Source organism: Theropithecus gelada, chromosome 5, assembly GCF_003255815.1.
Source record: "Theropithecus gelada isolate Dixy chromosome 5, Tgel_1.0, whole genome shotgun sequence".
Taxonomy (NCBI): domain Eukaryota; kingdom Metazoa; phylum Chordata; class Mammalia; order Primates; family Cercopithecidae; genus Theropithecus; species Theropithecus gelada.
The window spans coordinates 55,893,558-55,915,289 of NC_037672.1; the positions used below are offsets into that span (position 1 = coordinate 55,893,558).

At 37.6% G+C, this 21,732-nt stretch overlaps 1 protein-coding gene across 5 annotated transcripts in view; it reads right to left on the bottom strand.

The window, feature by feature from the left end:
- The window catches only part of ARHGAP24 (Rho GTPase activating protein 24), a 516,458-nt gene that overhangs the window by 34,154 nt on the left and 460,572 nt on the right, over positions 1 to 21,732 (bottom strand). The window lies entirely within an intron of this gene.

A 21,732-nucleotide genomic window follows, 5' to 3' on the forward strand; every position in this document is an offset into this window, starting at 1 on the left:
TGGTAGGTGAAAAATAAATGAACAACATAGACCATTTTTTCTTCTTTTGAGTTTATATTTCTCACTTTTCCATACCATGCCTCATTTTTCTCTACTTCATAACACTTCTGTATATTCTAACTGCTGAGTTCCTGCCAAGTATGTGATCTGAAGAATGTTCTTTATATTTCCTGGAAATTATCTGTCCTACTTAGCATCTAGGTGCAATATACGCCTCTGATTAATCTGAACAAGGATAAAGGAGTCTGACAAGAATCCCTCCTTGCTCATCATCCACCCCTATTCCTCCTTTCCTCATAAACATACTTACACACACTGATAAATCCAAATGCCACCATAATTACAAGTATAATATTACATAGACAAAACCTTGTAACATTTAAGTCTCAAAATTAGAAATGGGAATTTTTCACTCTGAATACTATGCAGAGAATACAGTATAATTCCTTGGTTTAACTGAATAGAATGAATTTGCAATGCACCTACACAGGAAGTTATTAAAGATATTGTGAACTTATCTGCAACAAGCACAATGGGATGATCTAAAATTCGCTTAGAATTAAAAAATAATAATGTCATATCCATCAGCCTCCAGGGAGAACACCCATGAGACTGAAAGCATTTGGCAGTACTTCCAACATGAATGCTACCACCAAATGGTCTTGCTTAAGCAATACTCTGCTTTGCCTGCTGAGTTCACCAAGACACAGAAAAGCAATTCCAAAGATACTAAGCAGCTCCAGACTAAATTCAACATCTCTTTAAAAAGTCTGGTTCTGTTCAAACTTATTTTTTTATGTATCTGTCAAAACTGATGCACTTTTCAGCAATGAGACTAGAATCTGGTTAAACCTGTCATGGCTTATTGCACAGCTACATAAATGTCACCACTGAATTATATACAAAACCAAAGGACTGTTTCACCTCCAGGCTAAGTGCTGGACTACACTGAACTAGTGCTTGTCCCAGTAGAATTCTCCTGGTTTAAAGCTGCTGATGGCAGAGAACTGCATGATACCTGCTATGGGCTGAATATCCACCTATCCTCTTTGTACATCGAAGCCCTAACTTCTAATGCAATGGTACTTGGAGTTACAGCTCTGAGGGGTAATTAGGGTTTGATGAGTTCATGAGGGTGGGGCCCTGGCCTGATGGGATTAGGGCTTTTATAAAATGAGACACTAAAGAGCTTGCTCTTTCTCTCTCCCCTTGTCCAAGAATCCAGTCAGAAGACAGTTATCTGCAAGCCAAGAAGACAGCCTTCACCAGAGCACAACCATATTAACACCCTGATCTTAGACTTCCAATTTCTGGAACTGTGAAATAAGAAGTTTCTGTTGTTTAAGCTACCAGTCTACAGTATTTTATTACGACAGTTTAAATTGACTAAAACAACCCCCAAGTCTACTTTTGGTGAGCTTGTCTATAAAACTGTTGATGGTACTGTCAGAGTACTAGGTAATGAAATGTTATTGCAAAAACAGAAACATGCTTTCAGTTAATGTAAATTTATAGAAATACTGTCAGATAAACCAATGTGATACAGAACACAAAGATTCACAACCTTGGCTGCACACTGGAATTAACTGAAAACGTTTTCTAGTAATTGTTGACTAGGTTTTATACGTTCTGGTATAATTGATCTGGGTTAAAGCTTTGGCATTGATATTTTATTCTCTTATGTAGCCAATATTGAGAAACACTGACACAGAACATGGATTTGGAGTGGAAAACTCCAACGAAAGGAGGCAGTTCCAATGTGTAATGGTCACTAGTTTAAATCTGGACACTTCTAGCATCCGTGGGAGCCTACTAGTTACGTATTTGTCTCTCCAGTATTCCCCAGTGGAAGACGTGGTGGAAAGAATGTTGGTGGGGACATAGTGCCTGATATGGTTTGGCCCTGTGTCCCCACCCAAATCTCATCTTGTAGCTCTCATAATTCCCGCGTGCTGTGGGAGGGACCCAGTGGGAGATGATCAAATCATGGGGGTGGGTCTTTCCTGTGCTGTTCTCATGATAGTGAATGGGTCTCATGAGATCTGACGGTTTTAAAAATGGGGAGTCTGCCTGCACAAGCTCTCTCTTTGCCTGCTGCCATGCACGTAAGATGTAACTTGCTCCTCCTTGCCTTCTGCCATGATTGTGAGACTTTCCCAGCCATATGGAACTGTGAGTTCTCTATGAAACCTCTTTCTTTCGTAAATTGCGCAGTCTCCGGTATGTCTTTATCAGCAGCATGAAAACAGACTAATATAGTGCCCAGCTTTACCAAACTGTCACATCGATCTTTTTTTTCCTCCCTCTAGAATTACTTCTGTGTATAGAGGCATGTGTGTAGAGACTTCTCTCTTTCAATGCTAGATTATCGTGTAAAAATAGTATTTGACCATTTAATGTACATTCACTCCAACATCCCATATGTGCAAGCACGTGCATGTGAGTATACACACACACACACACGTACACAAATCACTCTCTTTACATATATAAGATAATAATAAACAAATAAATATAAAGCACCTTGTAGTATAGCTGTAAGACAGAGATTACTTTGAGCAATACGAGTTTGGTGGCTCTAAACAATAGACACCTCAAAAAGAAAGTAGCTAACTCCCTAACTGAAAAAAATTATGGATATTTATTCATTTTCTATTTCTGACTAATATTTCCCATGAGTAAGTCTCTATTTCAGTGTTTGTTTGACACCTTACTTGCCTTTCCCTTCCACCTCCTTGCCTCTTCTCTGACCAGCATTCCTTACTAGTTAGCTCTTCCTCTGCTGGCCTCTAAGTGGTGTTGTTTTCCTGGATGACCTGCACACTCTTTGGATTAATCCATGAGTTCCACTATCACTTTGCTACAAGACTACATAATATCTATCTCTGTATCAGACCTTTCCACTGAATTCTTAGATGTTTCATACATATTTGAACTTCATGTGAACAAAATTGACTGGCAACAACAGAAAAATCTCCCCTTGTGTAAAATTGTTCCTCTTTAGGATTTTTTTTTCCACAATGAATGGCATCACCATTTACACAAAGAAGCAAGAAACCTAGAAGTCAAACTGAATTTGACGGTTCCCAAGACCTAAATCTGACAGCAATTGGTGATTCTCTGACTGAGCAGTATGTTGGAATTACCTGGGAAGTTAAAAAAAAAATACAAATGCCTGGTTCATATATATTCTGACATAATAGCTTATGAATCCATGCCTTCTTTGGCACTCTTACTGACACTGCTTAAGTTCTAGTTTGTATTACTCACCTCCACTAACACAATACCATATTAACTGGTTTTCCCGATATCAAGACTGTCCTCCTACCTCTAACTCCCTTAAAAAACACATATAAGTGGTAAACATCAGCACTAAATATAAATAACAAACAAAATGAATTGTTGTATAGCTTTTGAATATGATTTGAATGCAAAGGGCAATTGTTTAAGCATAAATAAACAAATATGTATGCCACAAAAAACACACACTTGTTTTATAAATTAGTCATTAGAGTTGTTGTCATTTAGTTTGAATTAATATGTTTGAGAGAATCAATTCACTTTAGAATTAGACATATTCTAATGTGCCTATGTAAATTAAAAATTTAGACTAAAGAATAAAAATAAATTCTGACATTTTCTATTACAGTACCAAGGTGTTTTAACCAAAAAAGAAAAGTTAGCAGGATCAAGACACTTACAAGGCTTGATGTAGAACATTCAGAAAAGTTTCCTTAAAGCAATAATTATATCAGTATGAAACTCTTTTAAGCAGGCTACTTCGTACAACATATGCATTCAGCTGCAACAAGCACAAAACCTAATTAAAACCTTAAGTGCTGTCAGTTACAAAATAAATCAACACAGCTATTAAGACGACTCAATATGTCCCTCCAGCTTTACTGATTTTAGACCCAAGATTCAATCTTATATCCAAATTTAGCTTAGAAGTAACATTCAAATGCACACAATACATCTCATACTGCAAATGACACTAATATTTCTCAAAATTACAAAAACAAACCATTGATTTTCTCCCAAAGCGATTAAATCTAAAGTCAACGAGCCCACAAAGACTTTTCTATTAAACTAAGATCCTAGTCATATCAATGATCTGTATAATTATTTAGAACAAGTATTGACATTTGAAATAAACAATGATAAAGATATGATAGTTTGTTTGCAAACTACAGAGATTCTATTGTAAATGTGTGTATATACACATATTACACACATAAATGTACATATATACAGATACATATATATTTTGTTCATTGTAGAATTATTGTAAACATATCCAAACAGTTTTATGGTATGAAGAAAATCAATCAAATCTCCTGTGGGATGTTGTTCTCTTCTCAGTGTCAGTAGATCTTCATTGTATTTGTCTATACTTGTCCCAGGAGAAAGTTAAAGCCTTGAGGTCCCACAGAGTATCTGTAGTTACCAGTGGACAAAGTAATTAGTTTGCTTAAGACTTTTAATAAACACAGTCATTCTAGATTTAGATTGGGAGTCATAATGAAGTAGTATCCACACATTAACTTCTTCTCTGACTGCTCTGTGGAACATGACTTTCTAAATTCACAAAGTATAACATATATACTAGGGAATGCAAGAATGATTTAAAAGATTGGTAGATATTGCCAAGTCAGGTGGCCTATTTTCAGGTGGATATAACCTACTCACTGTAAGAGATACAACAAGAAAACACATTTGTAGAAATTTTAATGTTATACTTAACAAATAGCACCTATACTATATACTATACTATCCACCATACAATAGGTTACACGACTAGTTTGAGAGAGGTGAACTTCTTGCTCACCTCACATTTCTCCCAGGAATGACTCAGAAATATAAAGAAGTCAATGAAATAATGCACAATCTCTAGGTGCACTATAATGATGCAGTAATCTAATTAGATTCTATAGATAATGAGTTTTGATTTTTTGCTAAGCTGGGGTACACTATTTTCCTAACCTTTGATTCCCGATACACAAACCCTTCATAGTATTTTTTCATTGAGAGTTTACATGGCTGTTCCAATTTCATGTCTTTTCATTATTAGTAAATGTATTAATATATGCCTGAGACTTCATCACACAGCACTTTCTTGCTTCAGTTGAACCTAGGACTTGAAGTGCAATGGGTTGTAATTTCAGTTTCATATGGTCTTAAAAGTTTTGGCAAAACGTTAATGAACTTGGCATAGCAAAAATAGAGAAGTTTTGGCTGTATTTAGTTACTTCGCCATTGTATTTTGCCTGCCTACATCTTTTTCCCTTCACTAAGCTCTGCAGATAGAGTTTCAGAAGAAACAAAGGAAATGTAATCTTCATAATACATTCAACAATTTTTCTTATAATTGGAGAGACTTTAGATTATGTAACCAAGGACTTCCCAAGAGAAGCATTATTGGTGTTTTCATGCTGAGGGGTACATTTATGCTTAAATGTGTGTGTGTGTGCGCGCGCATGTGTGCGTGTGTGTGTGTGTATTCTCTAACAGCATTTAAAAGCCATATTATATATACTTTAATATTTCCATTTTAAAATAAAAAATAGAATATAGCCAAACATCGCAAATAATTTTCCAGCTAATGAAGGCTAGAAAGTAACGTATTAATGTGTCCCCAACAATGACCTTACTGCATGTCACTCATTTCCTGCCATATTCACTACAAGAAAATTATGATTATCTAATTCAGGGATAAACAATGAGAAACATACATATTCTTTTCTAGAAAACATATTTTCTTCCAATAAAAATAAATAAAGTAAACAAATCCTTGTGCTTCATGCAAGAGATGAGTAACTAGAGGTCTAGTTTTTACACAGCTGAATCTCTAACTCATATTGTAACAGGGAAATTAAAAAGATTTTCTGGTATATCCAGTTGAGTCAACAAGTTATTGCCAAAATCATTCAAGTTCACACAAAACTTGTCCCTTCTCTGAATACTTCAACAATCTTTTATTCCAACATGGAAGTATTCTTAGTGTATTGGACTGGACGATACCATACCTATACATATGTATGTATAAATCGAGGGGAACACATAAAAAGCTTTAAAAGAATCCAGTTATGTCTTTCCTGTGGCTCTCACATTAAAACGCAGTCGTGAGCTTTGCTAGAAGGGATCCTTTGTCACTACACGTCAGATGTTTCTTACACTAGTGTTTTCTGTTTGGACTACTTTGTAAGAGGGGTCAGAGTGAGGAAAGAAAGAGTGATGAAACAAATTTAATTGAGAAGAGGTAAGTTTTTTTGTTTTATTCTAGTTTGGTTTTTGTTATTATTGCTTTGTTATAAATCAAAATCTAGTTTACTTTGGAAGTATAGTGCATCAATATTCACGACAACATTGCAGGAGCAGAAAACAAATAAAGGTACTGGTCCCGACTTAGAACTGTGGATTTTTATGAAATTTTGAACCCATTCATAAATGGGACTATGACTTTGTACACTGACCCAGGCAGGCATTTTGCCTTACTTGACAAAAGTTAAATTCCAACAGAAGTTTAGAAATTATTTTTCAGCATGATAATTTTCAAGCTTCCTAAATTGTAATCTATAGAAACAAGCACTTGAGTTTTCTACTTCCTGAGATAGCACAAATACGGGCATTTTTTCATTCAACAATGACATTCAAAATATACTCCTAGTATTGACTTATTCTTTGAATATTTATTGAATGCCCACATATATCAGACATTATTCTATTTTTGAATGCCTACATTATATCAGACATTAGAGATAAAAAAGATAATTAAGGTCCACAAAATCCTCTACCTTCTTTGAGTTCATCTTCTAGTTCTATGTGTTTTACTTTATGAACACAGTTTTCAATGAATATCCACAGTGATGTCCTCTTGGGTATGTAAATGTGTGTTCCCATGATAGCACAGATGTTTATCTCAACCCTAAACTGATATTCCCAGAACATTACTATTAATTCCTTAGAGACTTTGTAACCATTTCCTTAACATGAATTATCAAAAGAATCAGAAAATCAAATATTTTAAAGCCATATGCCTTCATTATCCCCATCATCATACTTAAAATGACAATAAAAAGTGCCTATAGCATGCCAGGGCCTGTGCAATTTCACTTACATATTCCAGGTATTTTTGTTCCGTTTTGTTTTATTTTTAAGTGAATGAATACAACAACCCTGTGAGATTAGACATTATGATTTCTATTTTATATGACGAAATTAGTTTTGAGAAGTTAGGTAACCAGTTTTGTTTCATTAACATGGGTAGTAAGTGGCAGATTTAGTCCCACATCTTTCTGTCACGGAAGCCTGAACTTTTAACTTCTACACTACGTTCTTGCAAATAAGTAGACAAACACCAACTGATAGATATGCCAAATACTGGAAAACCTCTTGGTTAATTGGGCACTTTTATTTATAACCCACTGGGTTTCAGTGGAAGTGAGCCGAAATTCTGCAAAGATAAATTGAAAGGAAAGCAAAGCTCATACTCGCAATTCTAGATGCATGGGCTTTTTAGATATATCACAGAGTAAAACACAATGCAACATGACAGATTTTTAGTTTACACCCTATCCCACATAAAATATTTAGTTAATACCCATTCATGGAGGTATTTCTCACATATGAGATATTTTTCCTTAAAGCCTGTTATTTTTCAGACCTTGGTGTGTTTATAAAGCAGTTTCATGGAACTCTTGTGAGTTACTCTTTGTTCAAATTAGAGAAGAAGCCAAGCATTTAAAGGAAAGAGGCCTCCCAGTGTTAGCAAAGGTGACCTGACTATATTTCCCAAAGTGTGGGTTATTCCAAGTAATGCAAGGTGCCACAGAAACAGGATATTGACATGAAATAACTTAGCAGAAACACCAATTCTTTCTTCATTCTCTTTCAATTCTCCTGATTACATCAAAGAGGAAGCATCGTTTGGGAAAAAGAGGCATGTTAAAATGGTACCAGCACATGCCAATCTCCATTTTCATCAAATCAACAGAGGGCCTTAGGGTCAGCATCTAGAGAAAGCAGCCATATCCAGGGACATTTAATAACATGTTCTTGTTGTCATTGTGGTTATGTTACATTGACCTTGTGTTTATGCAAGTAGTGCTGGTTTTCAAAGAACAATAATATATAAATTCCCTTTTACCACAAAACTGATAAAGAAAACTGGAATATATTTAAAGAAAAATATCAATCAACCTAGCACAGGCATTATACGGAAATGGCTAAAAGCATGAGGGTGAGAGATAGGACTAGCTGAATTTCCTAGGCTGACTAAGAATCCCTAAGCCTAGCTGGGAAGGTGACCGCATCCACCTTTAAACACCGGGCTTGCAACTTAGCTCACACCTGACCAATCAGGTAGTAAAGAGAGCTCACTAAAATGCTAATTAGGCAAAAACAGGAGGTAAAGAAATAGCCAATCATCTATTGCCTGAGAGCACAGGGGGAGGGACAATGATAGGGATATAACCCCGGGCATTGGAGTCAGCAATGGCTACCCTGTTTGGGTCCCTTCCCTTTGTATGGGAGCTCTGCTTTCACTCTATTAAATCTTGCAACTGCACTTTCTTCTGGTCCCCGTTTGTTACCGCTGGAGCTGAGCTTTCGCTCACCATCCACCACTGCTGTTTGCCGGGGTCGCAGACCCACCGCTGACTTCCATCCCGCTAGGGTGTTCACTGTGCTGCTGATCCAGCCCACACGCCCATTGCTGCTCCCAGTCGCGCTAAGGCTTGCCCTTGTTCCTGCATTGGCTAAGTGCCTGGGTTCCTCCTAATTAAGCTGAACACTAGTCACTGGATTCCACGGTTCTCTTCCGTGACCCACGGCTTCTAATAGAGCTATAACACTCACCACATGGCCCAAGATTCCATTCTTTGGAATCCGTGAGGCCAAGAACCCCAGGTCAAAGAACACAAGGCTTGCCGCCATCTTGGAATTGGTCCACCACCATCTTGGGAACTCTGGGAGCAAGGATCCTGTCCCCACCTCCCCGCCAACCACGGTAAAGAGGGTAGTATGTGAATGAGAGAAGTTTGAGAAATACTAAAAAATAGGAACGTTAAGAATTACTATAAGTAAACAGCTATTCAGGACTTTAGGGGCTAGCCCCTCTCCTTGACTTCAGAAAATCATTTAGTGTGCTGAAAATAGGTAGCTTGTTCACTATCTACACACACAGGGCTTGCCATAGGCAAATTCCTGGGAGTCAGTTCTTTGCTTTTCCAACTCTTTAAGAATGTAAATTCCTCCCTTTTACTGGTTCACATGCCCTCAAGCTACCACTTGCTTTCTCCGCTTTCTTCCATCAAGCCCTGCCCGTAGATCTTTTATTTACACTATGATATTGATGCTCTATAACTGTACAGTTTGCTACTGAAATCTTCAGAGTTTGAGTTTTTGCATGGATTAAAGTGTAAAAAGGGAGGAGTGTACCTTTCAGGCTGTCTTGAAACTTCAGGCCCTATGCAGCACAAAGGAAATCATGTATTTTACACATCAACTCTATACCCCAGAAAATAGTTTATCTCACAATAGCATATGGCTTGCTTAGCCCTGTCAGAACTGATATGTTGGTCCCAGTAATGGTGCGATGTTGATTCTGCTGCTACCCTTTTGCCATTTCATATATAAGAAACAGAGTTACATCAATTCTAATGATCAATATCCTTTACCATACACTCCTGCAGCTGATAGTCCAGCTGGTATTTCCCAAGTTATGGTTTTAGGACCGTGCATATAAGAATTACCTGGGGAGACGAATGCCATGTGGAGATGGGGACAGAGGTTGTAGTTATGTAGCTACAAGCCAAGGAACAACAAGGGTTGTTGGCAGATATCAGAAGTTAAGAGAAAGGCATGAAACAGATACTTCCCTAAATCCTTCAGAGAGAGCATGGCTCTGCTGACATCTTGATTTGGATTTTCAGCTTCCAGAAATATGAGATAATAAGTTACTTTTGTTGTTGTTGTTGTTGTTGTTTTCAGCTACCCAGTTTGCAATGCTTTTTTATGGCAACCCAAGGAAAATATTACAGGGATCATGGAAAACTCCACAGGGAAGGGGAGTTGGGTGAATTTGTTAAGCTCTCCCAAAGGGAAAGGTGCACATGCAGAGGGTGGCGGGGTGGGCGAGGGGAGCATGGGATTATTCAAATAGTCATGTATAGGGACTTGGATTTTAAAACAGAAAAGGGACAGGTTCTGCTGTTTAGAAAGACATCTGGGCTCTGGGCTGAGAGCAGCCCTTCTACTACTGGAACAGCAGCAGCAAAGCCATGAGAATGTGTAGCACTGCCTCAGTACAAACACTCAAACATTTTAAATACTAGGGTAGCACAAATTAAAATGAGCAAGGATCTTCCAATTTTAGTATATGTGTTGCAGAAGCGAGCATGAGCAAAGATCTTCATTTGTAAAACAAGTAGGTATTAGGATATTCTCTTGATAAATATTTGGTGCATACTATACGCCTGGTGTTGAGCTCAGAGAGGGGTGTAGCATCAGGACAGGTAAGGATCCTGCCCTCAAGGAGTTTATATTGCCATGGACAAGGCAGATGATAAGCAGTAAAGAAACAAACAAGATAACTACTAAAGGCGATCAAATGCTTTGAAGGGAATAAACAGAGTAATCTTAGATAGAACCTTCAGGAAGTTGAGGATTAAATGAAATAATCAGGATAGTATCCAGCACAAGGTAGGTTATTATTGATAAAGTTATTATTCTTCCTTAAAGAATGAACATTTTATCTACTAACTACCTCCTGTGTTTTAATTTGCCGCAGCAGATGATGGATTTTTCTGCCCCAAACAAAACATCCTTTTTTCTTGATATGTTTGGGGCTGCTCATTTGTTTTAATGCAGTGGTGGTCAAATGGGTTTCCCAATCTCTGATCGCAAAGTGCACATATGCTCTGTCAAAAACAAGAGTTTAGACTGGACAGACCAGATTTCACAGCCCTCCACTGTCTCCTCTTCCTTTCCTCTGATCCCTGTAACCAACTTTCAGTCAGAGTGATCTCTGTCGCCTCACTGGCCCCAGCTTTTTGCCTTGGGGAACAGGCTTATTTCCTTCTCCTTACCACTTACCACACCTTCTCCTGTCTTCCCTTGGAATCCAGATCTCATTCCCCCCTTCACATTGGACACTCTCCTCATTTCAACATCTTTATGCTTATAATAATTGCACTAGTGCCTATGAGTCTCCCTCTGCCCTGACCTGGTGCCAGCTCTCTGCCAGCCTCTGTACTGGGTGCAGAGGATAAGTCCATGACTAGGAGGACATGGTTTCTGCCCCTGGGCAGCACAGGCAGATTAAAAAAAAAAAAAAATCACCTGTGGATTTGTTTACAATGCAGATTCCTAGGCATTCTCCAACCATTTCAATGAGAATGAGAGCAAAGTGGGGTCTGGGCATCTGAATCTTAAGATATTTCTCAAAGTCATTCTTACACATACTAATACTGGAGAATCTCTACTATGTCTGTAGTATTCCCCACTTTCAAGTTCACTTTTTCATAACTCAGTTCAGTAATCCCCAGACCTAAATTCCTTCCCAGAGGATTAAATTAAAATATGTCTGGCTTTTCTGTCTCCTAAATTTTAGGCTTTTATTTTTTCATTTTATCTGTGTGGACTTGCAGTTTATTTAGTCACCAAAACAAATTTGAAAAATAAGTGAAAGGGGAGAATAGGAGAAGGAGGGACAAGGGAAGTGTGAACCGAGTTCGTGGGTGGGCAGCTGGGGTACCTCAGACAGCAGTTGTTTTACAGGATTCTTGGACAGAACGTGTAAAATTCCTGGCTTCATGAAGCCTCTGGCCTTGCTCCTGAACACTGGTTGTAAGAGCATAGTTATTCTGTTTCCCAGCAGTTAATGCTAGGATGGTGACCACACTGCCATTCTTGACCCTACCTTCCCAACGCTTCCAAAATGTGTCTTCTTGAACGGCTGATACCATCTGGAGGACTTTGGTAACAAAATAACATTCAGTATCTAATTTGATTTTACACATTCTAGATTTCATTTTTGTCCCCTCACAACTTGGAAGTTTAATATAAAAAGTTATGTTTTAACTTGTTATCCTTCCTAAATAGAAATAATAAAGACAAGAATGGTTAGAAACTATGATATCTGTTTTCTTTTGTTTGTTTGCTTTTACAGTTGACAGGAACTGAAAGAATACAACATCTTTCAGGTCAATGAGAATGCCCTTTCTCACAAAATTCACTGCCCAAGGAGTATGTGGGAGTACGTCATAACTGTAGGAACAATGAGTCATGCCTATATAAAAGTCTCAAACTTGAACTTAAGAACTGGAAAAAAGAGCATACAGTATAATTAAAGAAGAGCAGAAAGTCCATGGCTTAATAAAGGCTCATCCATGCACTCACAACTACTCTAAATTCCCACAGCATATGAATCTCAAATGTCTTTTTCTCACACCATCTTTTCTTTTTTTCCCTCACACAGGACAAAGTGTTTTCTTCTCATTCAAAGGTGAAACATTATCTTCCAAATCCCAAATAGATCCATAGCTTCCAAAGCACAGGCAGATGTATGAATACATGCTCTTCAGTTGCGGACAGATATGTGCAAAACATTGAAAACAAAAGGGCCAGAATTAAAGAAATCAATGCACTGATACGATGAATTATTATATGGTCCTTAAGATCACACATTATATAGTCCTTAAGATCACACATAGTGAAAACTACTTAATGACATGGGAAAATGTCCATGATTTAATGTGAAGGAGAAAAGACAAGATGTAAAAGCTGTATGATTCCGATACCTTTTATACATAGCTGAATTTTGACACATCTAAATCTCTGCTTATCTATTTATTTATCTGCTATGTATAGCAAGAGCTCTATGGAGTGTTGAATTTTAAAATATTCATATTTCCTTCTTGTATTCTTCCATATTCTAAATTGTACATAAAATGTTATAATCAAAATATAACTTTAATAACATTCAGATTAAACTTAATAATTTTATGGTATTAAATAATATTCAAATTAAACTTAATAACTTTATGATATTTTAAAATGTTATCTTCAAAGTTCACTTTAAAAATTAAATTTCAGCACTTACCATTAGAGATACAATGTCAGTGACTAGAGATTATCTTTGCAGAATACCTGTGGGAACTTCTTTCTAGGTTTTAATAAACGTATTTTAACAAATAAAGACAAAACCTGAATCCTATTGACTCTTTGGTGAGAAATAAACATTATTAGAATAAACAGGGAAAATATTCATTCATTCTTACTCTTTAAAATGTTTCACAAGGAAACATTTCTGTATTTACAACTTAATGTCTATTCAAAACATTATGCACAGTCTGTATTTTTATCATTTTGAGGCTATGGACCCCAGACAAATCCATAGCTTCAAAACCACAGGCATATTTAAGAACACAGATGCTCTTCAGAAGAGGGCAGATGGGTACAAAACATCGAAAACAACAGGGGAAGGATTAAAGAACCTGGGTGAGATAAACTTGAACTAAAGAACGTTCCCTGGCAGTTTGTCTCCACATCCCAATGACTAAAGCTGAGCTAGGACTTGACCATGTGAAATATCAAACAACCAGTTAACTTTATGAAGCCACATAGGGGCAGAACATTCTGCTTGGACAAGTTTCTGAAAATAACCTCACCAGCCTCTGGGAAATTACGGATTTTCTTTCCCCTCCCCATGTAGCTCACAATTACATTTTGCCACAAATATGTTACTCTCTTCTTATTACCTCACCATTCATGGATCTGGGAACCCCTTCTTCTAATCACCAGAATCCAGGAATTCGCATATCTGTCACTGGAGACAAAGGGATTCAAGCTTGACAATTTATCAAAAGGATATTTCAGTTGCCAGAGTGACCTTTTTAAAATGTAAATAAAATTATTTCATTTACTTGCTAAAAATATTTTAACAGATTTCCATTTCACTTAGAATAAGAACTAAATGTCTTATTATAGGCCAGATATGGTGGTTCACGCCTGTAACCCCAACACTTTGAGAGGCTGAAGCGGGTGGATCACTTGAGGTCAGGAGTTCGAGACCAGCCTAGCCAACATGGAGAATCCCTGTCTTCACTAAAAAAAATACAAAAATTAGCCAGGTGTGGTGGCATGCACCTGTAATCTCAGTCACTTGGGAGGCTGAGGCAGGAGAATTGCTTGAACCCAGGAGACAGAAGTTGCAGTGAGCTGAGATTGTGCCACTGCACTCCATTCTGGGTGATAGAGGGAGACTCTGTCAAAAAAATAAAAATTAAAATTAAAAAATTTAAAAAAAGAAAAGAAAAAGTAAAAGAAAAAGAAATTATTATAATCTGCCAGGCCATACAGAATCAACCTTCATCAACTATTCATCATCACTCACTGCATTCCTGTCATAGTGACCTCCTTTCTTTAAATTTAATTTAAAAAAAAAATTTTTTAGAGACAGGGTCTTGCTCTGCCAACCAGGCTGAAGTGTCAGCAATATGATCATAACTCATTGCAGCCTCAAACTCCTGGGCTCAAGTGATCCTCCTGCCTCAGCCTCCTAAGTTGCTAGAATTACTGGTGTGCACCACCACAGACAGCTAATTTTTTAATTTGATTTTTTCTTGTAGAGACAGTCTCACTTTATTGTCCAGTCAGGTCTGGAACTCCTAGCCTTAAGGGATCCTCCCACTTAGGCCTCCCAAAGTGCTGGGATTATAGGCATAAGCCACTACGTCTGGCCCACCCAATGGCCTTCTTTATGTTCTTCAAGCAAGCTAAGCTGTTCCTATCTCTAGGACTTTGCACTTGCTTTTCCTCTACCTGCAACATGCCTGTTATACCTCCACTATAGGGTAGGTAAACAGGCCTCTTGTCATTCAAGTCCCAGCTCAAATGTTATGTCCTCAGGAGGGAGACGAGGTATCTCCACCACTTTACTCACTAGCATATTAGCATGTCACCCTCATTACTTTTCAAAATTATTTATATATTTGCTGTTTATTGTTTATCTGCCTATGACTCGTAATGCAAACCCCAGAAGAGAATGTACCTTGTCTCTTTCATCTAGAACAGTGTCTAAGACATAGTTAACATTCCTAAATTATTTGTTGAATGAATGAATAAGGTAGATTGTTCACAAAGGTGACTGTTGATAATTTCTCTCATCCTTATATACCCATAACATTACTTCTATCAAGAAGTAGAGTCAGCTTTCTCTCCTTTTTAAGCTGATTGGGTCTCGTGATTTGCCATTGATGAAGCGTATGCAGTGGATGTGACATCGCATCAGTTCTGGGCCTACCCCTTAAAGGTCTTGTAGCTTCCACCCTTACTATCTTTCAGTCCTGAGCCACGGTGTAAAGAGTTTCAACCATCAGCTATAGGGAGGAGCCCTGAAGGATACAAGACTGAGAAGAGAAAGCAAGAGACTCAATCAGCCATCGGCTATTCTACTCAACCCAACTTAGGCACCTGTTTTGTCAGTGAAATTCTCTAGGATACGGTAGCTGCCCTAAATTGCAGCATCCAATACCAAGTGGAACAGAGACAGAGCCTTTCTGCCGAGCACTGCCCACGTGCAGAATCTGAAAAGGTTGTTTTAAACTAAAAACATTTGGATTGGTTTGGTATGAAGCAATAGATACCTCAAACAGTCATTGGTACTAGAAATTGGGTGCTGCTGCAACAAAAACCTAAAATATGGTTTGGGTATTGGCATTGGAACCAGGCAGAGTCTGCACAGCCAGTGAGGAAACTATTACTAAGAGCTTGGCGAACAGTGAAAATAATTGCTATTAGAGGCTAGAGAAAGGTAAATGCTTATTAAACAGTGCTGGAAAAATTAACAAGACTATCGACTGCAGTAACTTGGAACATAGAGAACATTCCTGGTGAACTTGTGGCCCTGGCCAAGCAGGTTTTCAGGCCAAATGCTGAATGTATTAATTGGCTTCTTTTATTTGTGCATATGTTAAGGTAGTGCAAGAGCAACGTGACCTAAAAAAGAAACTGTTTCATTTTGTAGAATTTTGAGAAACTCCATCAGCCCTAAGACTAACTGGTCAAAGAGTCTCAATGTAGGAAATGGCCATAGGAAATCAAGGGTGCTGACAGGAAAACATAGCTTAAAGGAAAAAAATCAAATGATGGGTGTGAGTATAACACTCCTGTTAAGACTTCTGAAAGACCCAGCACCTCATAGAGTCTTTTGGCAATAGAAATCTTTTTTAATGATTTCTTCAGTCTGTTTATACATTGGTATGTTTTATGCAAAAATGCATACATTTTATAAAGGGATAAGTAGGGTCACATTTTATAAACTTTGGACGATATTTTATTGTCAGCCAATGGTTATCAAGAACTTGATTTGGAGATAACTGCTCACAGGGCACATCTGTTCTTACAGGTATCCTAAAATATAGAAAATATTCCTCAATTCCCCTACATTAGCAAAAATCTGCTATAAGAACCAAATTATAAATGCCCATGGAAAAACAATTTTAATAAATATGTTTTGTAATAATGTCAATGTCATATAATTAGCCATATATAAATATTAAAAGAGGGCACTGAAACTCATTATTGTCTCATGAAGTTCTTTGTAGAGGATGTTGCTTATCCCATTACACAATAGTCTATTATGAGGATCCTACTGACATATTTCTTGCTAATTTTGGCACTAAAAATGAACATTTCTCCTGCATAAGTCATTGTTTATATGCTGTGGGTGGGACTGACCTATATAACTATTGATCTGATTTTCTTTTTAAAGTATAGAATAAGAGATGTGGCTCCTCAGCAAAAAGTATATTTGCAGTCTTGAAATTTGTTCTGTGATCCTTGTTCTGAATTCATTTCTGTACCTCCACCTATATTTTCTCTCTCGGAGTAAATTTATGAATCCTTATAAACTATTTGTAATACTCTTTGTAAAAGACAGGGCTTTAATCAATTAATTGATCCTGTTTTATTTTTCCATTTATCATTATGTAATTAAAATTGTCCTCAAATGTTAAAACTGTGTAATATTTTCTTATATGAATGTACCATTATTTGATAACCACACTCACAGGGAGATAATAAACTGGTGTTCAGTTTTTATTGCTACACTATTTGTAATAAACAACTTTGCACTTATGTTTGCTCTACATATCTGATCTTTTTCTGGGATTGGAATTGCCTGCATGAATGCTCCTGAAATATATTACCAAATTGCTTTACAAAGACTACAACAGTTTGCATACTCACCATGTGTCTATCCATGTACTAATTCTACACTTTCACAGAGAAACAACACTTAGCATGTACTATGGTCTGAATGCTTGTGTTCCCCCAAATTCATATGTTGACACTTGATCACCACTGTGATTATATTAGGAGGTGGAGCCTTTGGGAGGCGATCAAGGCTCTGCCTTCATGAATATGATTAATGATCTTATAAAAGACGTCCCAGACCTTGGCAAAAAATGTATGGCCAAGTCTTCAAAAGCAATTGCAACAAAAAAAAATTGACAAATGAGACCTAATTAAACTGGAGAACTTCTACACAGCAAAAGAAACTATCAAGGGAGTAAACAGACAACCTACAGAAAGGGATAAAATATTCACAAACTGTGCATCTGTCAAAGGTCTAATATCCAGAATCTATAAGGAACGTAAACAAATCAACAAGCAAAATAAACAAAACAAAACAAAACAAAAAAACAAAAAACAAAAAACAAATAAACCATTAAAAAAAGGGGCAAAGCACATGAACAGATACTTCTTAAAAGAAGACATATAAGATAGATACTTCTTAAAAGAAGATATACAAGATGCCAACTAACATATGAAAAAATCCTCATCATCACCAATCAGAGAAATGTAAATCAAAACCACAATGAAATATCATCTCACAGTAATCAGCTTTTGTTAAAAAGCCAAAAAACAAAACAAAACAAAACAAAAAACCGGTGTTGGTGAGGCCAAGGAGAAAAGGGAACACTTAATCAGTTAATGGGAATGTAAATCAGTTCAGCCACTGTGGAGAGCAATTTGGAGATTTCTCAATGAAGTGATAGCTGAACTTACTATTCAACCCAGCAGTCCCACTAGTAGGTATATATCCAAAGAAAAATAAATTATTCTACCAAAAAGACACATATACCTATGTGTTCATTTCAGTGCTATTCACAATAGTAAAGACATGAAATCAACCCAAGTGCCCATCAATGGTGGACTGGATAAAGCAAAAGTGGTACATATATACCATGGAATACTATGCAATCATCAAAAAGAATGAAATAATGTCCTCTGCTCCAACATAGATGCAGCTGGAAACCATTATCTTAAGTGAACTAATGAAGAAACAGAAAACCAAATACCCCATGTTCTCACTTATAAGTGGGAACTAAAAATTGGGTAAACATGGACATAAAAATGGGAACAACAGATACTGGGGAATACAAGAGAGGAGTGGGAGAGAGGGTGCTAAGGGTTGAAATAAACTACCTATTGGCATACTATGCTCACTACTTGGGTTACGGATTCATTCATGCTCCAAACCTCAGCATCATACAGTATACCTTTGTAACAAACCTGCATGCAATTCTAAAATAAAAATTGAAAAAAGTAAAACAGAAGACATATATTTATAATAATAAAAATAAAATAAATAAATAAAAATAAAACCTTAAAAATGAAGGAATAGGATATGGTTTGGCTGTGTCCCAGATCTCATCTTGAATTGTAATTCCCACAATTCCCACGTGTCATGGGAGGACCCTGGTGGGAGGTGACTGAATCATGGGGCAGGTCTTTCCCAGGCTGTTCTCATGATAGTGAATGAGTCTCATAAGATTTGATGGTTTTAGAAACAAGAGTTTTCCTTGCATAAGCTCCCTCTTTTTGCCTGCCAACATCCACATAAGATGCGACTTGATCCTCCTTGCCTTCTGCCATGATTGTGAGGCCTCCCCAGCCACGTGGAACTGTAAGTTATTAATTAAACCTTTATCCTATATAAATTACCCAGTCTCAGGTATGCCTTTGTCAGCAGCATGAAAACAGACTAATACAGAATAGTAAATTATTTTTTACTTTATAAAGGAAAATGACAAATTATACGTTTATTTTAAATATTAAGGTCTCTAGTAATTTTAAAAATGTTTCTTTTCATCTATAATTTTTTTTTTTTTTTGAGATGAAGTCTCACCCTGTTGCCCAGGCTGGAGTGCAGTGGCCTGATCTCAGCTCACTGCAACCTCTGCCTCCCAGATTCAAGAGATTCTCCTGCCTCAGCTTCCTGAGAAGCTGGGATTACAGGCATGTGCCATCACGCCTGACTAATTTTTGTATTTTTAGTAGAGACAGGGTTTCACCATGTTGGCCAGGCTGGTTTCGAACTCCTGACCTCGTGATCCTCCCACCTCGGCCTCCCAAACTCCTGACCTTGTGATCCTCCCACCTCAGCCTCCCCAAATGCTGAGATTACAGGCACAAGCCACCGTGCCCAGCCCTTTTCATATGTAATGCTATTTTGTTTGTTATTTACACTCGTTGCACTATTTATTCTAAATACAAAGCACACCTTGAGACATATAGAAACCTAGGCCTTGAGACCAGCCTGGCCAACATGGTGAAACCGCATCTCAACAAAAAAAAAATACAAAAAATGGCCAGGCATAGTGGCACATGCCTATAATTCCAGCTACTCGGGAGGCTGAGGCAGGAGAATGGCTTGAACCAGTGAGGTGGAGGTTGCAGTGATCTGAGATCATGCTATTGCACTCCAGTGTGTGGCAACAGAGCAAGACTCTGTTTCAAAAAAAGAAAAAGGTCAGGCACGGTGGCTCACGCCTGTAATCCCAGCACTTTGGGAGGCTGAGTCGGGTGGATCACCTGAGCTTGGCCGTTCGAGACCAGCCTGACCAACATGGAGAAACCCCATCTCTACTAAAAATACAAAATTAGCCAGGCATGTTGGCACATGCCTGTAATCCCAGCTACTCAGGAGGCTGAGGCAGGAGAATCGCTTGAATCCAGGAGGTGGAGGTTGTGGTGAGCCGAGATCGTGCCATTGCACTCCAGCCTGGGCAACAAGAGCGAAACTCCATCTCAAAAAAAAAAAAAGAAGAAAAAAAGAAAACTAAGCCATCTTTAATGATGATATTCATGTCATCATTCATAAAGTTCATCTTTATAAAGGCTTTCTTTTGCATTCTGATTTCATGATTTTCATAATTATAACTAAACTCTGCTTTGTTATTACCCACGGTCACAAGTTGGGTTTGTATCTACAACTCATTGAATTTGTGTTTAGACATTTTTTTAAAAAGAGGCCTCAGACAAAGACTTCATGACTAAAACACCAGAGCAATGGCAACAAAACCCAAATTTGACAAATGGGATCTAATTAAACTAAAGAGCTTCTGCACAGCAAAAGAAACTATCATCAGAGTGAACAGGAAACCTACAGAATGGGGGAAAATTTTTGCAATCTATCCATCTGACAAAGGGCTAATATCCAGAATCTACAAGGAACGTAAACAAATTTACAAGAAGAAAACAAATAATCCCATCAAAAAGTGGGTGAAGGAAATGAACAGACACTTCTCAAAAGAAGACATTTATGCGGCCAACAAACATATGAAAAAAAGCTCATCATCACTGGTCATTAAAGAAATGCAAATCAAAATCACAAGGAGATACCATCTCATGCCAGTTAGAATGACGATCATTAAAAAGTCAGGAAACAAGAGGTGCTGGAGAGGATGCAGAGAAATAGGAACACTTTTACACTGTTGGTGGGTATGTAAATTAGCTCAACCATTGTGGAAGACCGTGTGGTGATTCCTCAAGCATCTAGAACCAGAAATACTATTTGACCCAGCAATCCCATTACTGGGTATATACCTAAAGCATTATAAATCATTCTCCTATAAAGACATGCACACGTATGTTTATTGCAGCACTGTTCACAATAGCAAAGACTTGGAACCAACCCAAATGCCCATCAATGATAGACTGGATTAAGAAAATGTGGCACATGTACACCATGGAATACTATGCAGCCATAAAAAAGGATGAGTCCATTTCCTTTGCAGCGACATGAATGAAGCTGGAAACCGTCATTCTCAGCAAACTAACAGCAGAACAGAAAACCAAACACCGCATGTTCTCACTCATAAGTGGGAGTTGTGCAATGAGAACACATGGACACAGGGAGGGGAACATCACACACCAGGGCCTGTTGGGGGGTGCGGGGGCAAGGAGAGGGATAACATTAGGAGAAATACCCAATGTAGATGACAGGTTGATGGGTGCAGCAAACCACCACGGCACCTGTATACCTATGTAACAAACCTGCATGTTCTGCACGTGTATCCCAGAACTTAAAGTCTAATAAAATTAAAAAAAGGAGGCCCCAGAGAGAGCTGCCCTGTACTTTCCAGCATCTGAGGGCACAGTGAAAAGGTACCATCTATGAACTGATATCAAGTTCTCATCAGACACGGATTTGCCAGTGCCTTGACTGAATTTTCAGAATCCAGAATTTTCAGAAATAAATTTTGTTTATAAACCACTCCATTTATGATATTTTGTTATGACAGCCTGAATGGACTAAGACAGTAGGCTATTTTTAATTTTCAAGTATCAGGATTACTCTTATCCAAAAATTCCAATGCTGAGAATTTATCCTAAGTAATCCAAAAATAGAAAGCATTTATGCAAATGTATATCCACTACAAT